The sequence below is a fragment of the Stegostoma tigrinum genome, chromosome 10 (assembly GCF_030684315.1).
Source record: "Stegostoma tigrinum isolate sSteTig4 chromosome 10, sSteTig4.hap1, whole genome shotgun sequence".
In the NCBI taxonomy this organism is placed as follows: Eukaryota; Metazoa; Chordata; class Chondrichthyes; order Orectolobiformes; family Stegostomatidae; genus Stegostoma; species Stegostoma tigrinum.
In genome coordinates, this window is record NC_081363.1 from 26,242,213 (window position 1) to 26,266,523 (window position 24,311).

At 40.4% G+C, this 24,311-nt stretch overlaps 1 protein-coding gene across 3 annotated transcripts in view; it reads left to right on the forward strand.

The window, feature by feature from the left end:
* Positions 1–24,311, forward strand: part of prima1 (proline rich membrane anchor 1) — a 155,283-nt gene that overhangs the window by 1,925 nt on the left and 129,047 nt on the right. The window lies entirely within an intron of this gene.

Below are 24,311 nucleotides of genomic sequence, written 5' to 3' on the forward strand. Positions count from 1 at the left end.
ATCTTCTTCTGACCTCAGTGAGGACGGTTCGCTCCGAGGTAAAAGGTGGACGTGGTCCCAAACCTCCCCAACCCTTTCCGCCCTCATCTGGACCTCCCTCGGCCGAGTTCTCTTGTTGCCTAGCTTTTTGTTGTGCGCGTCACAGCTGACACCACGGTTCACTTCCACTCAGCAGCAACAGTGACAAAGGCTCCAAATGCAAGTGAAGTGTTGCAGCGCTGGGAGATTCAGTTAGTTTCTGAAGAATTTGTATTATTTCGGGATCCTTCAGCCGCTTTAGAGCACTGACAGCATGACTGCCATTTCATATAAGTCTAATTGATTGTCTGTAAAAATTGTAGATCTCAGCCTCTCCCAAAAGACGTGCAACACCCATCAATTAGTATAAGATAGATATTTATTACACAGGATTCTTACTTTTCCTAATTAATTCTGCTGGGATATGTACCGCGTGAACTAACTGACATATATAAAACTTGCAGAAAACTGCTGCACAATAGCTTAAAACAGTTGGCAAAATAATATATTTATGGGACAAAGTTAATTACAGTATACTACACAGAGTTTATTTGCCACCAGTCAGCACTCTCCTGTTATACAGCATAAATGCTGTTTTCCCATTACATTGATTTTGTTGCAAATGGTCATATTGAGCCAAAGATGAAAAACTTTGATAAAATGCCTTTTTACAGCCATGCTCAGGGTCTGTACCAAGACATTATATTTAATTACAGTAGGAAAATCATCATTTCTGTGGTCCAGGGCAAAGTCCACTACTTGTTTCAACACACTTTTAAGGAAGAACCATCAAAAGCTTAACTTGCAAGACCTACTCAGGTCTACAAAATATTTAGGTGTGTCCAGACATAACTCCCCTCAGCGTAAATGTTATCAGTGAATGTTGGACTATTTTCACATCAGTACTGGTGACATTTTTCATTCAATTTTTATATTTGCTTTTATTGACACTAATTATTCAGGATTTCGTTCTTTCTAAGATTTATGAAATACTGGGCGGATGTCCATGAACTGCAAGCTTTTAGTGAAAGCCTGCTTCAGGCTCTAGCTAGATAACAATAGATCAAGTCAGTGCATAGCTGGAGCAAATTACATCATTGTAGTCATGAGATTATGCAACTTCAGGTTAATAATTGTGCTGTTCATCCCGTCAAGTGGATCTGTTATTGCGATAGCATGTGGAAAATGATTTATTTTTCAATGGTTGGCATGAATATTTCAAGGATTTGAGACAAATGAAATGAAGCAGTAACCACCATGGTCAGTTTTGTTTTTCACTTTTTTTTGTTCAAAATCGTGTTCAATGTAATGCTGCTAATTTTAATGACTGTGCTACACAATGCGCAGTGAAATAATTTGAGAGGTATGCATTAACAGTGAACCACCTACTTCTCGAATCTAATCTGCAATACAGATTGCACCATTTTCAAAACTCAAAATATAAATTTATTTTATAAATTACTATCGTGCATTAACATTTAGAAATGTGATTAACGTTTAGAAGTGACTTCAACAGGCTATGTTTGTTTTGTTTACTAACAGCTTTTAGAAGGAAACCTTTGTGAGGAAGTATGCATAATCACCTGACCTTTGAGACAAATTAGATCTTTGTTGAGAATAGTTTTGGCATGAAGTGTATGTCAAAGGGAAAATAAGACATACTTTTAATTTCTAATTGAGCTTTTTTTTCTTCCTGTAGGTCCATTTCAAATAACATTTGGGTCATGGGTTGAAATTCAAAATCCTTAGCTCTCCAGAAACCCTTATAATGAAGAGTAATTTGCCCATAAACTCAGTAGAAAATACCTGTCTGCTACAAGAAGCTTGTAGTCATTACTTCTACTGAATAAATTTTGCCCTGCTCTGTCTGTCAGTCACAACTTATATTCATAAAGCAACTTTGACATAATAAAACAAATAAGATACTTTACGTAAGTGTTATGAAGTAAAATGTTAGGCCAACTATTTTAGGTCTGGTGAGCAAAATATTGGTCGGGGAGATGTGCTTAAAAAGGACAAAAGTAAGGGTTAGAGGCAGAAAGATGTAAGGAATGGGTGCTTAGGGCCTAGTCAGAGTAATATCATCTTCCCAAAACTTTATTCTCTATCTACATAATTGTATGTTTATTAATGTTGTTATAGCTTAAATTTATAATCACATAAAACGTTTTTATATAAATGTGACTCTGTTATATTCCTTATAAGGCAAACTCACTTAGAAATACATTGCCCTAATTTATATCTGTAATTGTTAAAGGGAAACAGCTACTTGTTTCAATGTATGGATACACAGAAAAGCCTTAAATTCTCTTGCTTTCTTGCATTGTTAGTGGATACACTGTGGCATTGTTCACATTAAATGAGATGATGCACTCTGTTCAAGGTACAGGAGTTTAATACTATGTAAAGCACTGAATATTATTCTGGTAAATTTGATTGTGTCCCATTTAACAAAACAAAGTCTAATTGTTCTTAAGTAATCATAAAATTGGTTCATTTAGAGTTTGATTGTTATTTGATTCAGCTCCCAAGAGAAAATGCACACTGTAAGAAACCAGATTTACTTGTGATTGCTTTCATTTGTAACAAATTACTCAGAATCTGCAGCATCTGCGGCATGGTATGGTCTCCCATGGCATTGTGGCAGCATTGCTACTTCTAGACCAGGAGCCTGTATTCAATTCCCGTCTGCTCTAGGGGTGTGTAGTTACATCTCTGAACAAGTTGATGAGGGAAAACACCTACAACATAACAGCGTTAGAAAACAGCCATACCGGACTCAAAACGTCAACTTTAAATATCTCTGCAGATGCTGCCACATCTGCTGAGTTTCTCCAGCAATATCTGTGTTTGTCACAGTGTGACGTCTGTCTGGACTGATACAGCATTTTCATTTTTCCACTAAGTATCTCAGTACTGAACATAACATGGCCAGGATGGTGCTGATTGGATACACTAGATGAAAATGTGAAAGAAGGTGTGCCTGAATTTACTGAAATGCACAAATCAATCAGCAACTGCAATTAACTGTAGATTGGTATTTAAGCATGAAAATCTTATAAATAGCTGCAGGAGATATGTTGCATTGCCGTAGTTGTGCAAAATATCGTGTTGCCGTCTAATTTACTATTCAAGTATTGTGGCCAGGTAAGGTTACTGTGCTTGCAACATAGATAACGCACTAAACTGCAGAAGTTAGGACTAGCTGATATCAATTTTTGTAAGAGCTGTATACCAGAATGGTTTTAGCGATGGAGCATTATAATTTTAGGGATCACCTCGAGAAACCGGACAACTTTACTTTGAACAGAAGAATCTAATTGGAGATTTGATATAAGTACTTAAGCGTAGAAGCAAGACATTCAGTCCATTGAGTCCACACTGACCCTCTGCAGAAGATCTCACCCAGAACCTCCTTCTCTACCCTGTGGCTCTGCATTTCCCATGACTAACTCACTCAAGCCCGCACATCCCTGGACAGTATGGGCAATTTAGCATGGCCAGTCCACCTAACCTACACGTCTTTGGACTGTGGAAGGGAACCAGAACAAAACCGCACAGACACTAGGAAAATGTGCAAACCCTACATAGCCGCCCAAGGGTAGAATCAAACCTGGGTCCCTGGTGCTGTAAGGTAGCCATGCTCACCATTGATCCTCTGTGTTGGCCCATTTTTATGAAGGGTTTAACATAATATTAAATAAGATGTTGTTTCCAGTGGCTAATGGGTTGATAACCTGGAGGCATATACTTAAGATGACAGACAAAAGAAGTAGAGGTGCCTTGTGCGAAATTTTTCCCACACAAAGATAGGATTTGCAATGCACTGCATGGCAGGATTTTGGACAGACTCAGTATATTTTTTAAAGAAAGTGGATAAATCAGCAAAAGAGAAATAAGTTACTAATGATAAAGAAATAAGCAGGTAAGTGGCAATAACTGGATTTTTCTTCAGAATAACTGGACGGAATGGATTTGCATATTATTCCATTCAATAAATTTTAAGGACACTCTTTATGGAGTGCTACTATGAATTACTCTAAATGACCTCTCTGGCACTGAAACTAAGCATTTAGAAGTATGGTGCTGCATTCCTTTATTTTTCAATTTTTATTGAAATCTTATTTTTCTTGGTTTTAATCTTGTTAATTTTTTTTGATTGTATGTTACCTTTCTCTTAATTTAGTCTTTTATTTAAGGTTTTGGAGTAGCTCTGTAGCTCGGGTTGTGGGTGTTGAGGTTGGTTGGCTCGTAAAGCCGGTTTGTTGTTTTGCAGGCGTTTCATTACTATGCTTGGTAACATCCTCAGCACAGCCTCCGATGAAACATCGATGTGTTTTCCAGCCTGGCTTTTAAACTCTGGGGTCCATTGAGATGGATTGCCTCACTTCCAATTTTCCTTTGTAGTGGAACATATATGGGGTCGAATTCTATGTGTTTATTAATAGCATGCTTCGTGGAGTGCCATGCTTCCAGGAATTCTCATGCTTGTCCCTGCCTGGCCTGCCCCAGGATCTTGGTGTTGTCCCAGTCGAAGTGGTGGTTCTCCTTGTTCATGTGGATTGAGATGAGTGAGTATTGGTCATGTCTTTGGTGTGCCAGCTGGTGTTCATGTACCCTTGTTGTTAGTTTCCTTCCTGTTTGTCCGATGTAGTGTTTCTCGCAGTTTCTGCAGGGGATCTTGTAGATGACATTGGTCGTGCCCATGGTGGGGAGTGGATCTTTAGTTCAGGTGAGCTGTTGTTGTAGAGGTGACGTGGGCTTGCGTGCCACTTTGGTGCCCAGCGGTTGTAGGCGTACTCCTACAAGGAGAACCGTGACTTTGACTGGGACAACACCAAGATCCTGGGACAGGCTAGGCAGAGACAAGCACATGATTTCCTGGAAGCGTGGCACTCCACAAAGCATGCTATTAATAAACACATTGCACTCGACCCCATATACATTCCACTAAGAAGGAAAACTGGAAGTGAGGCAATCCATCTCAACGGACCCCAGAGTTTAAAAACCAGGCGGGAAAACACACCGACGGAGGCTCATGGTAATGAAATGTCTGCAAAACAACAAACCAACTCGGCAAGCTAACCAACCTCAATCTTTTATATCATTATGATCTTTCTATACCTAGTTTGACATTCAATTATAGTTTTTATTTATTATGTAGTTATTCTTTAACAATTGATGTAAGGAAGCATATAGTTGACTACTCTGTTACTCAGGTCCCATATACCCTTTTCAAGGCACAACTTCATTTCAATGTCCCCAGTGTCCCACTTGCATCAGTTTAACCTACAGAATTTAGGAGATTAAATGGACTACGGCAAGTCTAATGAAGCTTGGATACTGTTCGTTTGCTGGTCATGGTATCAATTCTGGTCCAGTGAGTTGTCCTTCTGCTAAAATGTCGATGCTTCTTTAAAGCTAGAGATATAAAACCTGTTAATTAAAAATGATGAGCTTCTAGAAATATTGAATAAGACTAGCTCAAGTATTTTGTGTTGTTGGAGAGTTTTTTTCTAAAATGTGTAACATAGTTGTCTTGTTTATCCAATTTAAATTGTAATTATGTTCCTCTTTGCATTGAAGGTTAAGCATTGAAAAGATTCAGTAAGAAATTCATTTTGCAGAAGTTTTGCCTTTTTCAGAAATTGAGCAATTTTAACTATAAAATATATCAAAGAAGATGAAAATTATTTTCTTAATGCATTTTTTTAAAGAATTTGACTTGGTGGATGCTTACAGTGCCTCATTTATATCCACAATTATAATGCAGTGGCAATTGCAGATGAGGTGTATGCTGACAGCCACGTCTCAACATTTGCTTCTTCAGTGCATAATTGTCTTCTACAGAGAACAGTTTTCTTTGACTATTAATGATGCAGTAATAGGGATAACTGCAAGTGTTCAACATATCTGGCAGCATCTGTCAAGAGAGAAACAGAACTAGTGATTTAGGTCTGTGTAGATTTCCAGTATCTGCAGTAATTATCTTTTGACTGTTGGCTGTCCCCTTCATCTGCTGTGGCAGTCTTTGTGGCGTTAGAATTGGATTTGTGTTGGAAATTCCAAGACATTGATCTGGTAACAAAGGAATTATTATATTTAGCTTAGCCATCAGGATGGCCTGTGTGATTTGAAGGGACTGTGGAGGTGATGAAGAAAAGTAAACCCTGATACAGTGCTCCCTTTCATCTATCATGTTTAAACTACCCTTGCGGGCATTAAAAAGCTCCAGGATTGAAATTAGAACTAGTTCGTGATCTTTTATGGCTGTAAAATGCCAGTTTTAGTGTATCAATGTCCAAACCTGCAATTGCACCTGACATAATACTGTAGTTTTAGGGAGCTCTTGGTGAATGCCCAACCAGTTGTTGTATCCCTTAAATATGTTTGTGAGTGACGTTGTATGTAGTTTAAATCTCCCTCTGCTGAATTCAGTGTCAGAGAGCTCAGCAGGAGCCAGGCTTGCTTCTCTTGGTAATTTCACACCAAATTAAGCTTCTCAAAACATACAACATTGCTGTGGAGCAAGTAGAAGTTGTTGTCCATCCTCTGACTACACCTGTTGTCACTCTGATCACTCCAGCTTTTATATCCCACCAGCATTGGGATACTCAACAAAGTAAAACAGGCAAGCTTCCTTCCAACACGATAAGCACCAGAATATCACTCACAAAATGCCAATGAAATTGAAAGCCCAATCTTGGGGCAACCTCAGGCATTCAGTTTGGGTTGTGCACAATCTCTGTACACTGTGCTTGCTGGTAAGTGACTGAAAATGGATCATGAACAATTTCAGTTATCCTGGCCATCATTCCTCCCTAAGTCTGAACAACAGAACAAATTATGTAGTCATTTTTTTTTACATTTGAGGGATGTTGCCATTGTATGAAAATTGGCAATTACTTAAAAATAAATATGCAGGTCCATTATTTTATCTTTTCCTTTCTTTTGCCGTAAATGTGCTTTGGTTTGTACAGTCATCGTTAATGAAATTGTTAATCATTTGCATTATATTCTTTTCCAAGCCATTTGCTCTATATATTAAAACTTTCTGCGCCTTTAATAAAGTTTACATTTGGCTCAGTTGGTTGGTTTTCAATCTTTAGCATGCTCCAAAATGTAATATTAGTTCCATGATTGCTTGGTGAGTGAGTGGTAGGTTTCTCCAAAGCAAATGAGTGAAAGTTTATTGTATAATCTAAGTTTGGGAATTCAGTCCTTTTGAGCTGTTAGTTGAAATTTGAGCATTTTGTTTCCTCAATCAAATCCCACTTCCAAAAAGTAATTGCGTTTTAAAAGTGCTAAAAGAAGCGTAATGTTCATTCAGTCTGCAAAGAATGTGGAATTATATTCTCAATTAATGAGGAGAAATGGCTAGAACTGCTGAAAAACAGTAAATGTATTAACCTTGTCTCAGTGAATGATGTAGCAATGGAGATAATGGGAACTGCAGATGCTGGAGATTCCGAGATAACAAAGTTTGGAGCTGAATGAACACAGCAGGCCAAGCAGCATCTAGGAGCACAAAAGCTGCCGTTTCGGGCCTAGACCCTTCATCAGAAAAGGGGGATGGGGAGAGGATTCCGAAATAAATAGGGAGAGAGGGGGAAGCGGACCGAAGATGTATAGAGGAGAAGATAGGTGGAGAGGAGAGTATGGGTGGGGAGGTAGGGAGGGGATAGGTCAGTCCAGGGAGGACGGACAGGCCAAGGGCACGGGATGAGGTTAGTAAGTAGGAAATGGTGATGCGGCTTGAGGTGGGAGGAGGAGATAAGTGAGAGGAAGAACAGGTTAGGGAGGCGGGGATGAGCTGGGCTGATTTTGGGATGCAGTAGGGGGAGGGGAGATTTTGAAGCTTGTGAAATTCACATTGATACCATTGGGCTGCAGGGTTCCCAAGCGGAATATGAGGGGCTGTTGCTGCAACCTTCAGGTACCATCATTATGACACTGCAGAAGGCCCAGGATGGACATTTCGTCTAAGGAATGGGAGGGGGAGTTGAAATGGTTCACGACTGGGAGGTGCAGTTGTTTATTGCGAACTGAGTGTAGGTGTTCTGCAAAGCGGTCCCCAAACCTTCACTTGGTTTCCCCGATGTAGAGGAAGCCACAACAGGTACACTGGATGCAGTATACCACGTTAGCGGATGTGCAGGTGAACATCTGCTTGATGTGGAAAGTCATCTTGGGGCCTGGGATGAGGGTGAGGGAGGAGGTGTGGGGGCAGGTGTAGCACTTCCTGCAGCAAAGTGCTGTGGTGTGCTGGGAGGGGAGTGTGGAGTGGACAAGGGCGTCCCAGAGAGAGTGATCTCTCCGGAAAGCAGACAAGGATGGGGAAGGAAAAATGTCTTGGGTGGTGGGGTCGGATTGTAGATGGTGGAAGTGTTGGAGGATGATGCGTTGGATCCGTAGGTTGGTGGTGTGGTATGTGAGGACTAGGGGGATTCTCTTTTGGCGGTTATTGCGGGGGCGGGGTGTGAGGGATGAGTTGCGGGAGACTCGGTCGAGGGCATTCTCGACCACTGTTGGGGGAAGGTTGCGGGTCCTTGAAGAACGAGGACATTTGGGCTGTGCGGGAGTGGAATGCCTCATCCTGGGAGCCAATGCAGCAGAGGCGAAGGAATTGGGAATAGGGGATGGAATCTTTGCAGGAAGGTGGGTGGGAGAAGGTGTATTCTAGGTAGCTGTGGGAGTCGGTGGGCTTGAAATGGACATCGGTTTGTAGGTGGTTGCCTGAGATGGAAACTGAGAGGTCCAGGAAGGTGAGGGATGTGTTGGAGATGGCCCAGGTGAATTTGAGGTTGGGTTGGAAGGTGTTGGTGAAATGGATGAACTGTTCGATCTCATCTTGGGAGCACAAGGTGGCACCGATACAGTCATCAACGTAACGGAGGAAGAGTTGGGGTTTAGGGCAAGTGTAGGTGCGGAAGAGGGACTGTTCCACATAACCTAGAAAGAGGCAGGCATAGCTTGGGCCCATGTGGGTACCCTTGGCCACCCCATTTACCTGTAGGAAGTGGGAAGAATTGCAAGCGAAGTTATTGAGGGTGAGGACGAGTTCGGCTAGGCGGATGAGGGTGTCGGTGGAGGGGGACTGGTTGGGCCTGTGGGACAGGAAGAAGTGGAGGGCCTTTGGCCCATCTGCATGAGGAATACAGGTGTATAGGGACTGGACGTCCATTGTGGAAATGAGGTGTTGGGGACCGGGGAATTAGAAGTTGTGGAGGAGATGGAGGCTGTGGGTGATGTCACGGATGTAGGTAGGGAGTTCCTGGACCAAGGCGGAGAAAATGGAGTCCAGATAGATGGAGATGAATTCCGTGAGGCACGAGCAGGCGGAGACAATGGGTTGACCAGGGCAGGCGGGTTTGTGGATTTTGGGAAGGAGATAGAAGTGGGCAGTGCGGGGTTGGGGAACAATGAGGCTGGAGGCCGTGGGTGGGAGGTCACTTGAGGTGATGAGGTTGTGAATGGTTTGGTGCTTGGGGCTGAGGTCATGATCCAGGGGCCGGTAGGAGGAGGTGTCGGAGAGTTGGCGTCCGGCCTCAGCAATGTAGAGACCAGTGCGCCATACTACAACTGCACCTCCCTTGCCCGCAGGATTTATGGTGAGGTTGGGATTGGATCGGAGGGTTGCATGTTCTGCAGTGGAGAGGTTGGAGGGGGTGGAGAGGTTGAGGCGATTGATATCTCGACAGCAGTTGGAGATGAAGATAGAACTGAATAATGAATTAATCACAAACACCAATACATCATCTGTTTAGAAAATGTATTTTCATGGTAATTTTATTTGCTTTAATTACCCGAATTGCAAATGTGCCTTAATTAGGTGTGGGGGGGGGCGCTTGAATGGTATAGGAATTAGATAGGAATAAAAGGAAAAACTTATTGCGCATAACCTGACATTTAAATCAGAATACGGTTCTGTGACTGGTGTTGTACTGTTTCTGTCTATCGTTGAATATCAAACTGAAGCCAAATACATACAGAGCTGGAGGAAACTCCAGTCCACCCAGTCAAATTTGTTTTTGTTGTGTCTAGAAAAGTTGCCGTGCCTGTCTTTTCTCCTTTGGTTTCATTTCTGAATTTGATTTAGTATTTGTTGATGTTTTCAGAATGATATCCTCTACTAAGGAAGCTTCTTTGTCAATTACCATCATTAATGTCTTCCTGTAGCAGTCTTGCAGGGACACTTTCAATTCTGGACAGAACTATTGCTGCTTTTGCATATTCATATTTGTTATGGCAATTAATCTTCCAACTGAATTAATATTGTCATGCGAGTAAGGTATATCAAATTTTAAAAAGCCCCATGTTTTGATTGGCTGAATTAATTTGAGTTTCTATAGGTTTGAATATTAATTTTTAGATTTTATATTATATGAGGCAATTGTGACCAGATAATCATTGACAGTAGTAATAGAGGGTGTAATTTGATGGTTTTAGAAAGTAAGTTCAAACACCTTTAACAAGACAAATGCTGGTGAGAACATAAAATATGATTTGGTGTGCTTCCCACCAAATTAATGTGGTGGCAATTTGGTATGCTTCCCAATTTATGGGTGTTGATGGTAGGCAAATAAATTGTCAATAGGTTCCCAATGTCATATTTCTTGAGTTATTAGGAAGTATCACAGATGCAGTGGTATTGAAGTTTATTAGATAAGTATATATCCAACTGCCTTCTATTGTGTCAGTGATAATGGGAACTGCAGATGCTGGAGAATCCAAGATAATGAAATGTGAGGCTGGATGAACACAGCAGGCCCAGCAGCATCTCAGGAGCTTCTGTTGGACTGTAAATGGCAACTGGTTCCATCCTGGTCTTTAGCTCATGAGCATGTTTAAAACAACAGCTATTTAAACAGAAACAGCATATCAATGGAGTGGCCAACTATAATAAAACAAAATCAAATGTCAGGAAACTGGAATTTCAGTTTCCACCTGATTTAAGTCCAGTCCACTTTCTCAGAAATGTGGAAACGAGGAGCAGAAATAAACTGTCTGGCCCTTCAAGCCTGCTCTGCCATTCAATGTGATCACTGCTGATCATCTAACTCCAAGCTCCCGCTCTTACAGGCCTCCTTAAATACTGCTCATTTTTATTTCTCATTCTGATGCCTTCTATTTGTTCTGGGAAACCAAATGAATAGTTTATACGCTTTATGAAGAAACTGTAGATATTTTGTCTCCACCATGAAAAATTCAGAAACCGACCAACTATTGTTTAAAACTTTACTACTTCCAACTCTGATTTGTGAAATGAATAGTTTATCTTTTGAATTGCAGTTATTTTAGATCTCTTTACTGGCCTCCCACCAGGTACTTGATTATCTTAGATTTAAAATCTGCAATCAGCTTTATAACGTATACTCTTAAATCATGAAATTAGACTTTTCACAACACTGTCCAGTCTAAAATCTTGGATGTAATATTGCAAACATATCAACTAGAAATAAGCCAGATGGCCGCTGTTAAAAAGTCTGATTTATTTTGCACTGGCATTAATTGAAGCGAAATCGTTTAGAGAATTCTAGTAGTTTGTAGACCATACTTCAGGAGCATGATCTTTATATTTTAGAGAAAGAAGTAATTAAAATGAGAGCAAAATTATGAGCTCAAAAAGCCATTTTCCTTCTGTGAGTGGGAACTGAAGTGGTTGAGCTGTAATTGCTTACATACAGATTTAATCATAGCACAAAGTGCAAGTTTCTGGTTATTTGCATTAATGTCAGAATAACTAATCCTCTACAAGTATTATTTTGAAATTGTTCATGATGTGCATTGATGCTGGCAAGGTCAGAAATGGTTTCCTATACCTAATTGCCCTTGATAAGTCGGTAGTGAAATACTGCAGTCCATCTGGCACAGTTAGGGAGGGAGCTCCAGGATTTTGACCAAGGAACAACAGTATGGTTCCAAGTCAGAATGGTGTGTGGCTCAGAAGAAACATGGAGGCAGTAGCGATCCCACATATCCTTCTTCTCGTATTCTGTTGCACTGCATCCTGATTTCATCTTGATCTTTTGATTCAGCAGCATATCAAATTAGCTCTTAAAACAGAATGGTCAGCATCCTGCCAGCTATCTCACAAACTGAATCAGATGATGGGAATCTGAGATTACAGCTCCCAAATAATTAAGCCTTTTCAGTCTTTGTCCTTGTAAGCTGTAAAGCTAGCAAATTTGTAAGATGCTGTTGAAGGAGGCTGGGTGAATTGCTGCAATACGTCATATTTATAGCTAGCCCTGTGCGTCAATTGCTGAAAGAAATAAAGAATATTTAAATTGGTTGATTGGCTGTTGATCAAGCAGGCTGCTTTGACTTGGGTGCTGTTGAGCTTAAAAGTATTGTTAGTGTTGCACTCATCCAGGCAACTGACAAGTATTCCATCGTTTTCCTGACCTGTGCCTTACAGATAGTGGTCGAGCTTTGAAGACTCAGGAGGTGAGTTAATCGACTGAGATTATCAATCACCAACCTCTGACTTGCTGTTGTAGCCAAAGTATTTATATGACTGGTCCAGTTCAGCTTCTGGTCAGTGGTCACCTGATAATGTTGATTTTGGAAGGTTGAGAGATGGTAATACCATTGAATGTCAATGGGAGATAGTTTCCCTCCTGTTGGAGATAGCCATTGTCTGGCACTTCTGAAGCATGAATCCTGCTTATGCTTATCAGCAGAAATGCTAATTATATTATGGTTGTAAATAATACTGAGAATTGTGCAATTAACAGCAAACATCCCCGTGTCTGACTTTATGGTGTTTCAAAGTTCATTGATGAAAGAGTTGAAGATGATTGGGCCTAAGACACGACCCTGAGGCAATTTTTCCTGTGGTAATGTTGTGGAACTGTAGAGATTGGCCTCCACAAATTAATCAATAGAGAGTTTTGACCTTGATTGTTATTGACTTGAAAATTGCCTGGGCTTCTTGATGCCACGTCATTAAATGCTACATTGACATGAAGGGCAGGAATTCTCACCTCGCCTCTTGAGCAATCACTTTTTAATGATCAAGGAGAGGCTGTTGAGGTTGTAATTGACAGTTCTGATGAAGGGTTGCTGGACTCGAAACGTTAACTGCTTTCTTCCCACAGGTGCTGCCAGACCTACTGATTTTCCTCAGCAATTTATACTATTGTGTCTAATTGTCAGAATTGGATTGATCTTTCTTTCTGTAGACAGGACATAGACAGGTCATTGACATGCCAGTGTTGTGGCTGTCTAGAGCAGTTTGGCTCAAGGCATAACTAGTTCTGGAGCCAGTCTTCAGTGTTGCTGCTGGTATTAAACCAGAGCCCAGAATTTTTGCAATGACTAGTTCCTTTTTCTGTTTCTTGCTATCAGAAGGAGTGAAACAAATTGGCTAAAACACTGGCATATATGTTTCAGGGAGCATCAGAAAGAGGCTAAGACTATAAGACATAGGAATGGAAGGAAACCACAGCCCTATGAGTCTGCAGCACCATTCAATGAGATTATGGCTGATCTGGTAATCCTTAACTCCACTCTCCTGCCTTTTCTCCATAACTCTTGAGTCTCTTTTTGCAGTAAAGAATTCTGCATGTTCCCTCCTGAGTGAAGAAATTCCTCCTCATTTGTCTTAAATGAGTGATCTCTTATTCTGAGATTATGTCCTCTGACCCTAGACTCTCCCACCAGGAGATGCAACCTTTCCATTTGTACCATGTGAAGCCCTCAGGACTCTTACATATTCAAATAAGCTTGTTTCTAATTCTCCTAATTTCCAACAAGTACGGGCCCAACATGCTCAGTCTCTCCTCCTAGCCTGATTTCAGCCTACTGAACTCTTTCTGACTGCCTTCAGTGTATCATATCTTTCCTTAGATAATGGCACCTGCACTATCCACTAGAGATTGATCATCCATTTGATAAAAACCAAAAGAACCGCGGATGCTGTAAATCAAGAACAAAAACAAAGTTGCTCTAAAAGCTCAACAGGTCTGGCAGCATCCGTGAAGGAGAAAACAGAGTTAACATTTCGTGTCCGGTGACCCTTTCTCAGAACATCCACTTGATAGTTCTGATTTAAGATTTTGTAAGTGCTTCAGTATTGACTTGCTTGGATTTCTCATCATGGAGGATGTGGATATTTGAGGAGCATCCTCCTACTTTAGTTGTTTAATTGCCCACCACCTTCACAACTGGATGTGGCAGAAATGCAGACCTTTGTTTCAATCCATTAGTTGTGGGATCATTCAGCTATTTTGCAAATGCTTTTTTGGCTACTTGGCATATAAGTAGTCCTGTTTTGTAGTTTCACTAGCTGGAACTCATTTTAAGCTGTGCTTGGTGCCTGCTCCTGGTATGTCCTCATGCATTTTTCATTGAACCAGGATTGATTCTCTGGATTAATGGCAATAGTAAATTAATGGATTTTTTTAGACCATGCTGTTTCAGAGTTGAATACACAACTCTTCATGAATATTCAGTTCTGAGGTGTTAGGTCTGCTTTTAATCTATCTAGTTTAGCACAGTTGTAGTGCCACAATGGAAAAGTATGCCTAATGTGAAGACATGACCCTTCACTCCTAATCACACTGTTGTGGAGAGATGCAAGTAGCTTAGTGAGGACAAGGACTATTAGGTTTTTTGCTCTTGTTTGTTCCTTTTTCTACCTGCTAAAGTCACCAACTGGCATATATATCCTACAGAACTCATGGCACTTCCAAGTCTCTCTTGGTGATGAGCATGAAATCCCCTACGCAGAGTAGTCTCTGAGACCTTGACATCCTTACTGCTTCCTCCAAGAGATAATCAACATGGAAGAGTACTGATTCCTCAAACGAGAATGACTGACAGATGGTAATCAGTAGGAGTATGTGTCCACGTTCGACCTAAGCTTTCACGGGGTTTGGGACTGTGTCCAGGACACCTTCCTCCTAACTCGATATCAGTGTGTCATCATCTCTGCTGTATCTGCCCTGTTAGTGGGACATGAGCTGCCTTAGGATGGTGATCTGGTGTTTGGCTCATCAACTGTAAGTTGTGGTTCAGTGAGGCTGTTGTTTGACAGGTCTGAAGAACATCTCTCCCAATGTTGACACAAGTCCCCAGATGTCTTGTCAGGAGAACTTTACATGATCAACATGTCTGGGCATACCATTGTCATTTCCAGCTCTTCAACCTATGCTGATGATCTGATTTTATTCCGTCATAGGGGGGATATGTGATCTCAACTGCTTCTTTTTCTATGTCAGCATAATACTACTGTAGCTCATATGGTTTGGAAGTATCAAAGGAAACATGGTAGTTGCAGCTATTGTTTCACATGTTTTAAAGTGAGCTGTGATTCTGATCATGGGGAATATTTCAACTGGAAATACAATTGTCTTATCAACTTTCTGTTATGAATCTGTTGGACTGAATGTTAGTTTGGCTTCCTATGGTTAAGAAAGATAGTGGTTTCAAGATGATAAATAATGTGATGCCCCTGGGGAGTTATATAGACTTCTCAGGTGGTACATCGACCTTGTTTAGAATTGGCATGATGCTTCACCAAGCCTGATCAATGAACTTGACTAACATGGAAAATGATCAGCTAAACTGAAATCTCACTATGCTGGAATTTTATCTTTAATTAGTAAGGCCCCAGCACTAAATTTGTTATCAAAATTTTAACAGAGAAATAAGAGTGTATTAATGAGAAACACAAACTTGCTGAAGAGCATTCCTACTAAAATCAATGGAGAACCATTTCCTATTTGGGTGAATTATTGCCGTGCATCACAGAATTAGAAAAGCTCTCTATGTTGTACAGAGGAAATTGCTGCTTTGTGCAAACAGAACTATTCCCTATCTTGTACAACAGAAAGAGCTTTGATCCACTTAGCAGAAAGAGTTGTTTGACACAGCAACAGTGTACCTGTCTCTTAGCCAGCAAGCCCTGTGTCCAAACCCTTCCTGTTCTAAAGAGCTATCATACCATGCCAGAACTGGTTGATTCAAAATAACAATCTCCTCACGTATAGCTTGTGTTGAGGTAAACTTGTTTAGAGGATCAAGTCATTGTATATCTGAAGAAGGGCCCTGACCCAAAACAATGACTTTCCTACTCTTCAGATGCTGCCTGAACTCCTCCAGCTCCACATTGTGTTGACACTGACTCCAGCATCTGCTGTTCTTTGTATCATTGCATATTATTCATGTTGGCTTTTCCTTCTTACCTGAGAAATTGACTTTGTACAATTTGTGGAAGTCAGGATAAAGTTCCAAATGCAAGGAAAGCATCTGGTGAAAATTTTTGAGTGACAGTAATATGAGTTGTAATGATCCCTTTTCATCAGTTCTCAATTGCTGGCATTTTAAGCACTTCCAGAAATTGACTGTATCGATGAAAATTTTCTACCCAGTAATCTTTATGTTAAAACTCTACCAGATGTTAAAAAGGTTTGCAAAACTTCACAGTAGAAGCAATCTGCAAGCATCAACTATTAAAGCATATTCCAATCTTACCATCATTACTGAATAACAGTTACTGGAGCCACATCTGAGTTGAATTCAAAATCAGCTGTGATCTCCAGCAGACTTTCATCACGTTAATAATCTCTGCATGATTCACCAGAGACTTGCACAATAATTCTTACTGAAAGTACTCAACAAGGGATTTTAAAGCAGCAATCATTTCAGGTTAAGTGCCTGTAAAGTTCATTTGCATTTGTTTCAACTGAGCAGTACCAGACAATTCAGAAATTTCTTATCACAATTCAAATGATTGCCATGCCTGATCTGATCGTCCATGCTCTGCATACCTCCCTTGGCTTCTATTAAGCCATAGTATTTGTTTAGAATTAACCAGGACCAAAGCCAGACAATAGGCGCCAGTGTTGCTCAGATTTCCATCATATCAGCCCAGTTTAAACAGTATGTTGAATAGGAAAAACAAGACATAATAATTCACAGTTTACTGTGCTGACCCTAATAATTAGATAAATGTTGCATGCTGCAACTCTTCAGATGAAAACACTCATTAAAGGGGAGCATTTGTGATTAAAATATTGGCAGTGTTTGCTACTATAAGCAGTATGATAGTTCTTCTGCTGCATATTTCATGAAGGATGAACATATAAGCTGGTGGCTCAACATGAAACATGTCATGAAGAGTAATTACAGTCCAGCTCCTTCCATTTTTTTGGGAGCTGATGCTCCGCCAGTAGCTAGCAGTTTTGGAGAAGCTGCGAGGTAATTTTAACTTTATTAACTCTATAGATTGCATCAGGTAGGGCTCCTGAGCACGAGGCTCGTCTGTTCTGTCTGTTTCTCTTCTCGCTTCCTTTTTTTTTCTTTATTTTCTTTTACTTACCTTTTGTTGAAGAACTCGATCACGGTGACAGTGTTGAACATGACGAGTGAGGCCAGCACAGACATGAGTGGACCCAGCATGGACTTTTAAGTGAGCTCAGCATTTCTGCATTAACAACCCAATCATCATCAATCATCATCAAAGCTGATATTTAATAGTGAGAAGACATCTGGTGTTAGTGAGAAACTGACAGCCAGATCGAAGTGACAGCGAATCCTCAGAGCTGCAAAGGAGAAAATCCTGATGTTTACTTTGGTTTGAGCAGATAGAAATGTCATACTTATCATTAGAAAATGACATGAGAGGACTGTTGGAAATATGTTGGAATTGGAAAATAAAGCTTATCCCATTTAAACAGATGCATAGTTCACTTCTGGTTAAGTTCATAACAAGCAGAAACTCTTCATTGAGAGTAACTTAGGACTGGAAGCATATTGAGGGTTTTGTTTGAGGGTGACGTCCCAACGTCCATTTGATGAGACAAGCATTTCGATTATTATCCTTACTTATGGAGGAACAACACAGCCATTGATTGTGGCACGTGTCTCTCAAAAATGATACTTTTTTCAACCTCCTTCAAAACATGTTTACCTTCTGTTTCATCATTTTCCTTGAGTTCTTCAACCTCCAATGCTCCAGGGAAAATAGTCCCAGCATATTCAGCCTTTCTCTATAGCTCGAACCCACCAACCATAGAAACATCCTTGTAAATATTTTCTGCACCCTTTCAAGTTTAACAACATCTATCCTATAGTAGAGAGACTAGAATTGAATGCAGTATCCTGTAAGTGGCTTAGTCAATGTCCTGTACAGCCGCAACATGACATCCCAGTTCCTATACTCAATGCACTTACTAGTAATGATAAATGTACCAAATGCCTTTATCATTGTGCTGTCTACCTGTGACTCCACTTTCAAGGAACTGTGAACCTGCACCCCAAGGTCTGCTTGTTCAGCAACACTCCTCAGGACCCTACCATTAAGTGTATAAATCCTGCCCTGATTTGCCTTAACAAAATGCAACACCTCACATTTATCTAAATCAAACTCCATCTGCCACCTTTCGGCCCATCTGATCAAGGTCCCGTTGTACTCTGAGATGCCTTATTCACTGTCCACTAACCACCAATTTTGGTGTCATCTGCAAACTTACTAACCATACCTCCTATATTCACATCCAGGTCATTTAAACAAATGACAAAAAGCAGTGGGACTCAGCACCGATCCTTACAGCATTTGGTGGTCAGAGGCCTCCAGTCCAAAAAATAACCCTCCACCATCAGCATCTGTCTCCTACGTTCATACTAATATTGTATTCAAATGGTTAGTTCTCCCTGGATTCTGTGTGATCTAACCTTGCTAACCATGTAGAACCTTGTCGAAAACCTTGCTGAAGTCCTTATGGACAACGCCTTCTCTTCTGCCTTCATCAATCTTCTTTGTCACTTTTTCAATAAACAGATGAAAAACAAGAAAAGAAAAGGAAATTTTTGTAGTCAAAATAAAACAAAATGCAACTCTATATGCGGAACATCAACATAACCTGAATGACATTCATAAAGTAGGTACAGTGAATTTAACTTTCTAAAGAAATTTAGTCCTTGTGCAAATGAAGGTGATTTTAAACTTGTGCCTCCTGGAAAAGAAAACCAATCATGAAGAACATCTTAAAAGTTAAAAATGAACCTGAATATAAGCAGGCTGGTGTAACTTCAGTTATTTTGGAGGACAATTCGTATGCGTGGTTAGTTGAAAATTTCTTCATAGATTTGGGTATTAAGAACACATACACCTGGAAGAAAATGGAAATCAGGAGTTAAAAGTTGGACAGAGTGGTTCAGAATTTGTTTTGAAAAGATGAAAATCACAATGATAATATAGTGCCTGGCTTTGAAGACAAACAAAGGAAATTGCTGAATGTAGAAAGTAAGCAGTGATATGACATGGCACTTCTCCTTAGATTCCACAGCATACCGATTAGCATCCAAAAGCCAAGCATTTATGGTTTGCCAGGAATCAGATGTGTTGTGCTTGATAAATGTAACAAGACTGAAAATAATTGTAAAACATTTGGTACCAATTACAAATGCTAATCTTAAATCCTAACTGGACAAATTCCAGTTTTGATAATGAAAAGCAACGTGCAGTGTGCATTGAACGGAAGTTTTTAAAAGAACATCAGAAAGGAAAAGGCGAGCAGAAGTGCAGGATAATGAAGAGACTAACAAAACTTTTGAAGTGTGACAGGAAGGAGTAGAAAATATACATGGAACAGTGCTGTAGAAATTAGAACCAGTGAAATTTATAAGAGTAAAATGTCAAAGCTTTGGACTGTTTGTTTTAATGCACACGGCATTTGTAACAAAGTGGATAAGTTGATGGCACAAATAGAAATAATATGAACATAAGTCGGTAGATATTATTGAGGTATGATTGCAGGTGACCAATATTGGAAACTGAACATTCAGGATATATAATGTGCTCCATGATGATCCAGAAGAACAGGCAAGAAAGCGAAGAAGAGGATGTGGCTTTGTTAATAAAAGAAAGTATGAGTGTGGTGGTGAGTAATAGTATTGGTGCGATAGATTGTGATATGATATCAGTCAGGAATAGAAAGGGGAAGAAATAATAAGTGGGAGTTAACTATAGGCAACTGAAGACTTGCCTCAAAGTGGGCAAAGTATAGACTGGGAAATAATGGAGGAGTGTAAGAAGGACACCACAATTGTCATGGGTGATTTTAATCTGCACATTGACTGGACAAATCAGATATGAAATGAAAATAAATTTGCAGTGTGTCAGATTTTGTTTCTTGGAGTAGTACATCGCAGGACCTGAAACCAAAACAGAAATTGCTGGAGATACTTAGCAGGACTGGCAAAATCTGTGAAGAGAAAGCAGAGTTAATTGAAGGTTTTAGAGTAGATTTGCAGCTCGGGCTGTGAATGTTGTGGTTGGTTCACTCTCTGAGCTGGTTCATTGTTTCGCAGACAATTACTTACCCTGCTGGGTAACATCATCAGTGCAGCCTCTGATGAAGCGCTGAAGTTGTGTTTTCCCGCCTGTTGTTTGAACTCTGGTGTCAGTCAGGCTGGATTACCTCACTTCCGGTTTTCCTTCGCAGTAGAGTGTAAATGGAGTTGAGCACTATGTGTTTATTGATGGCTTTCTTAGTGGAGTACCAGGTTTCTAGGGATTCCCGTGCTTGTCTCTGCTTTACTTTTTCCAGGATCCTGGTGTTGTCCCAACTACAGCAGAGTTAATGTTTTGGGTCCGGTGACTCTTCTGCAGAATGTATCAGTAACAGGGTAATTTAGATATAGTATTATGAGAATGAGATAGAATTAATATGAGATCTAATAGTTAAAGTAGGGGGATGTAAGTTCAAATTCACTTTGAAGGAAAGCAACTTGGCTTTCAAACCATGTGTCCTGAACTTAAAGACAGGCAATTACAGATGTACAAAGAAAGAATTGTCTTAAATGGTCTAAGGGAAAAGTTAATGGGTTAAGCTGTGGCAGACATTTAAGATATTTTATAACAACCAGGGAAAATTTACACATTCAAAATGAAGGACTGAATGAGAAGGATGAACCACCTATGGTTAGCAAAGGCAACCGAGGAGAGTATACAATCAAAACTAAGACACAGAATGGGGAAAAAAACAACTAGTGTTAAGTCAGAGGATTGAGAGTTTTTAAAAAAAAACCCAGCAATGAATGACTACAAAGACAATAAAGAGAAAAGGAAACTGATTGTGAATGTAAATTGGCAAAAAAGTATAAAAAGAAACAAAGCCTGGGGAATCTGTCATTGTTTCTAGAAGAGTTTGAGAAGGATTCTAAGAATTTGCATCCATTGTACAGGAATGAAATATACTTTTCTTGGATAATAAGAAATACTGGTCAATGTGGTTTGCCCACTCTTGACCTGGAAGCAGTACCCACAGGAAAGAAGTTAAGGTATGGAAGCAGTTTGGCCAGACATTGAAGAGAACTGCACAGCAGGAGAGGTGAAGGCAGGTGATGAATTGCACACATTGACAGAAAAAGAAAGCAGTCAGAGGCATGAAGAAGGAAATGCCTCATTTAAGGAAAATTGCATAGGACGAACCTTGTTTATGCAGAAGATACCACCTGAAGTGGTTTGGCTAAGCCCGGATAATAAAGGGGAGGGCAGGAGAGGGAAAAGGCAGTCAGCAAACTGAGTGCTCATTATCTCTTGTGCAAGATTTTATTTATTAGTTAGTTGTTTTAAACTATTCTATGTATATATGGTAATTAATATTGGCTGCGATTGGCATGTTAATTCGTGTTTAATTTACTTTGGTTCTGGTTTGTGTTAAAGCTACACAGATCGAAATCTTGTTACTGCCAGCTGTTAAATTTGGTTATTTCAGTTTATGGCTCTCCCACGGGGATCGTGAAACTACTTTGGAAAAGATCAGAGAAGTTAGTACAGGTTAGCAATCTAACCTGGGCTCTTGCTAGCCTGCGTGGCCCCTGATAAATACTTTTAGTTTTCAGAGTCAGCGGCAGTCAATAACATTTTTTAGAACTAGATTCAGTTATGTACTGCAGACTATGTAAGGCTGTCTGAATCAATATGAGAGGAAGGACTTTTAAAATGATCAGTGAATTGAATTAAAAAAAATATAATTTTCTGCTAACCAGATTGTATGACTAAGATTTATGGCTAATCTATTTGAAAGGAGATGTTTAAGCATTAAAATAGCTATGTGAGGCTAAATTTCTCTCAAAATTCAGCCTCTCATAAATATTCCATTCAGGACCAATAGAAGCTTGAAAACTCCAGTTTCCTTTCTTTCTAATTAGTGTAATGAAGATGGTTTTCCTTTCTCCATAGCTGAGCTTTCTGGATCACATGGGAACAGAAGCAGCACAAAATGATGTCTGTGCAATTGGATGCTTATATTGTAACCTCAGGCCTAATGATTTCATTTCATCTAATTGAATGAATAGAAAATTATGTGGACTTATTTGAGGGGCTGTGATGTTGCAAGGTAAAAATGGAATGCGCTTGGATTGTCAGGCACTCTATTATGTAACTGCTAAAATCGCTTTTTCTCCCTCTGGTCAATAGAAAGACCTCCACTGGCCACTTTTAGCTGAAACGTCAGTACAAACGGAACTTGTGGTACACTGTCTAATCTTCTGCTCGTGTTCTTGTTGTGCCTTAGATTGCTTTGTTAAACCAGTTAGTCATTTCTGAGCCAGTGAGAGCAATGCCCCCAAAATCCCAAATAGAGAAAAGCACCATGTAGTAGGGTTTGCTTCCCTTGTGTCCCTTCCAGTACTAAACAGTTCCTCCCTATCCCTGTAATCTCCAACATTCCCACAATCCTCTTTTTATGCGTATCTAATTTTGGCCTCTTGAAAACCCTGATCTTAATCATTACACTAATGATGGATAGGAAAAGCTATTTCAGACCGTGCCAGGGCCAGAAACCTGATTGGAGGAATTCGGAAGAAGAGTTCTGAGAAAGGCACGAATTTGGAAGCAAGCAAATGCTCAACACTTGCGAAGCAACAGGAGATATGTTTGCAAACATGTATTTTTGAGCATCAGGGAATTGGTGCTAGATTTAAAATAAAGATGGACAACATGATAAGAGTGTGGAGACACTAACAGCATCAGCTAATGTGAAGAGCATGAGGGGAAGTTGGATGGTCAGTAATTTAGACGAAATGTAGTGGAGGCAGTAGGAGGTGTGTTTTATGGAAAAGTTAAGCCTATGGCATGTGTGAACAGAGACTGAGGAGACACTGGAGAAAACTAGAGTTCAGGGCTCGGACAGCAAGAGGCTTCACTGGAGGTTCATTCCGGTGCGCTAGTGGGTGAGCAGGACACAACAGAGACAGCTGAGCAGGTGAAGTTGATCTTTTTATTGAAGATGAGAAAGGTGGAGGCAAAGGAAAGGTGCTTAAGAAGATGGTTTGCAGCACACTGATGCAGTAGGTTTATAAGACCATAAGACATAGGAGTGGAAGTAAGGTCATTCGGCCCATCAAGTCCACTCCACCATTTAAATCATGGCTGATGGGCATTTCAACTGCACTTCCCTGCACTCTCCCCGTAGCCCTCGATTCCTTTTGAGATCAAGAATTTGTCGATCTCTGCCTTGAAGGCATCCAAAGTCCCAGCCACCACTGCACTCTGCGGCAATGAATTCCACAAGCCCACCACTCTCTGGCTGAAGAAATGTCATCTCATTTCAGTTTTAAATTCACCCCCTCTAATTTTAAGGCTGTGCCCACGGGTCCTAGTCTCCCCGCCTAACAGAAACAACTTTCTAGTGTCCACCCCTTCTAAACCATACATTATCTTTGTACGTTTCTATTAGCTCTCCCCTCAACCTTCTAAACTCTAATGAGTACAATCCCAGGATCCTTAGCCATTCATCATACGCTAAACCTACCATTCCAGGGATCATCCGTGTGAATTTCCGCTGGACACGCTCCAGGGCTAGTATGTCCTTCCTGAGGTGTGGGGCCCAAAATTGGACACAGTATTCTAAATGGGGCCTAACTAGAGCCTTATAAAGCCTCAGAAACAGATCACTGCTTTTATATTCCAACCCTCTTGAGATAAACGACAACATTACATTCGCTTTCTTAATTACGGACTCTACCTGCAAGTTAACCTTTAGAGAATCCTGGACCAACACTCCCAGATCCCTTTGTACTTCTGATTTGCGAATTTTCTCACCATTTAGAAAATAGTCCATGCCTGTATTCTTTTTTCCAAAGTGCAAAACCTGACATTTGCTCACATTCAATTTCATCAGCCATTTCCTGGACTACTCTCCTAAACTGTCTAAATCTTTCTGCAGCTTCCCCACCTCCTCAGTACTACCTGCCTGTCCACCTATCTTCGTATCATCAGCAAACTTCGCCAGAATGCCCCCAGTCCCTTCATCCAGGTCATTAATATACAAGGT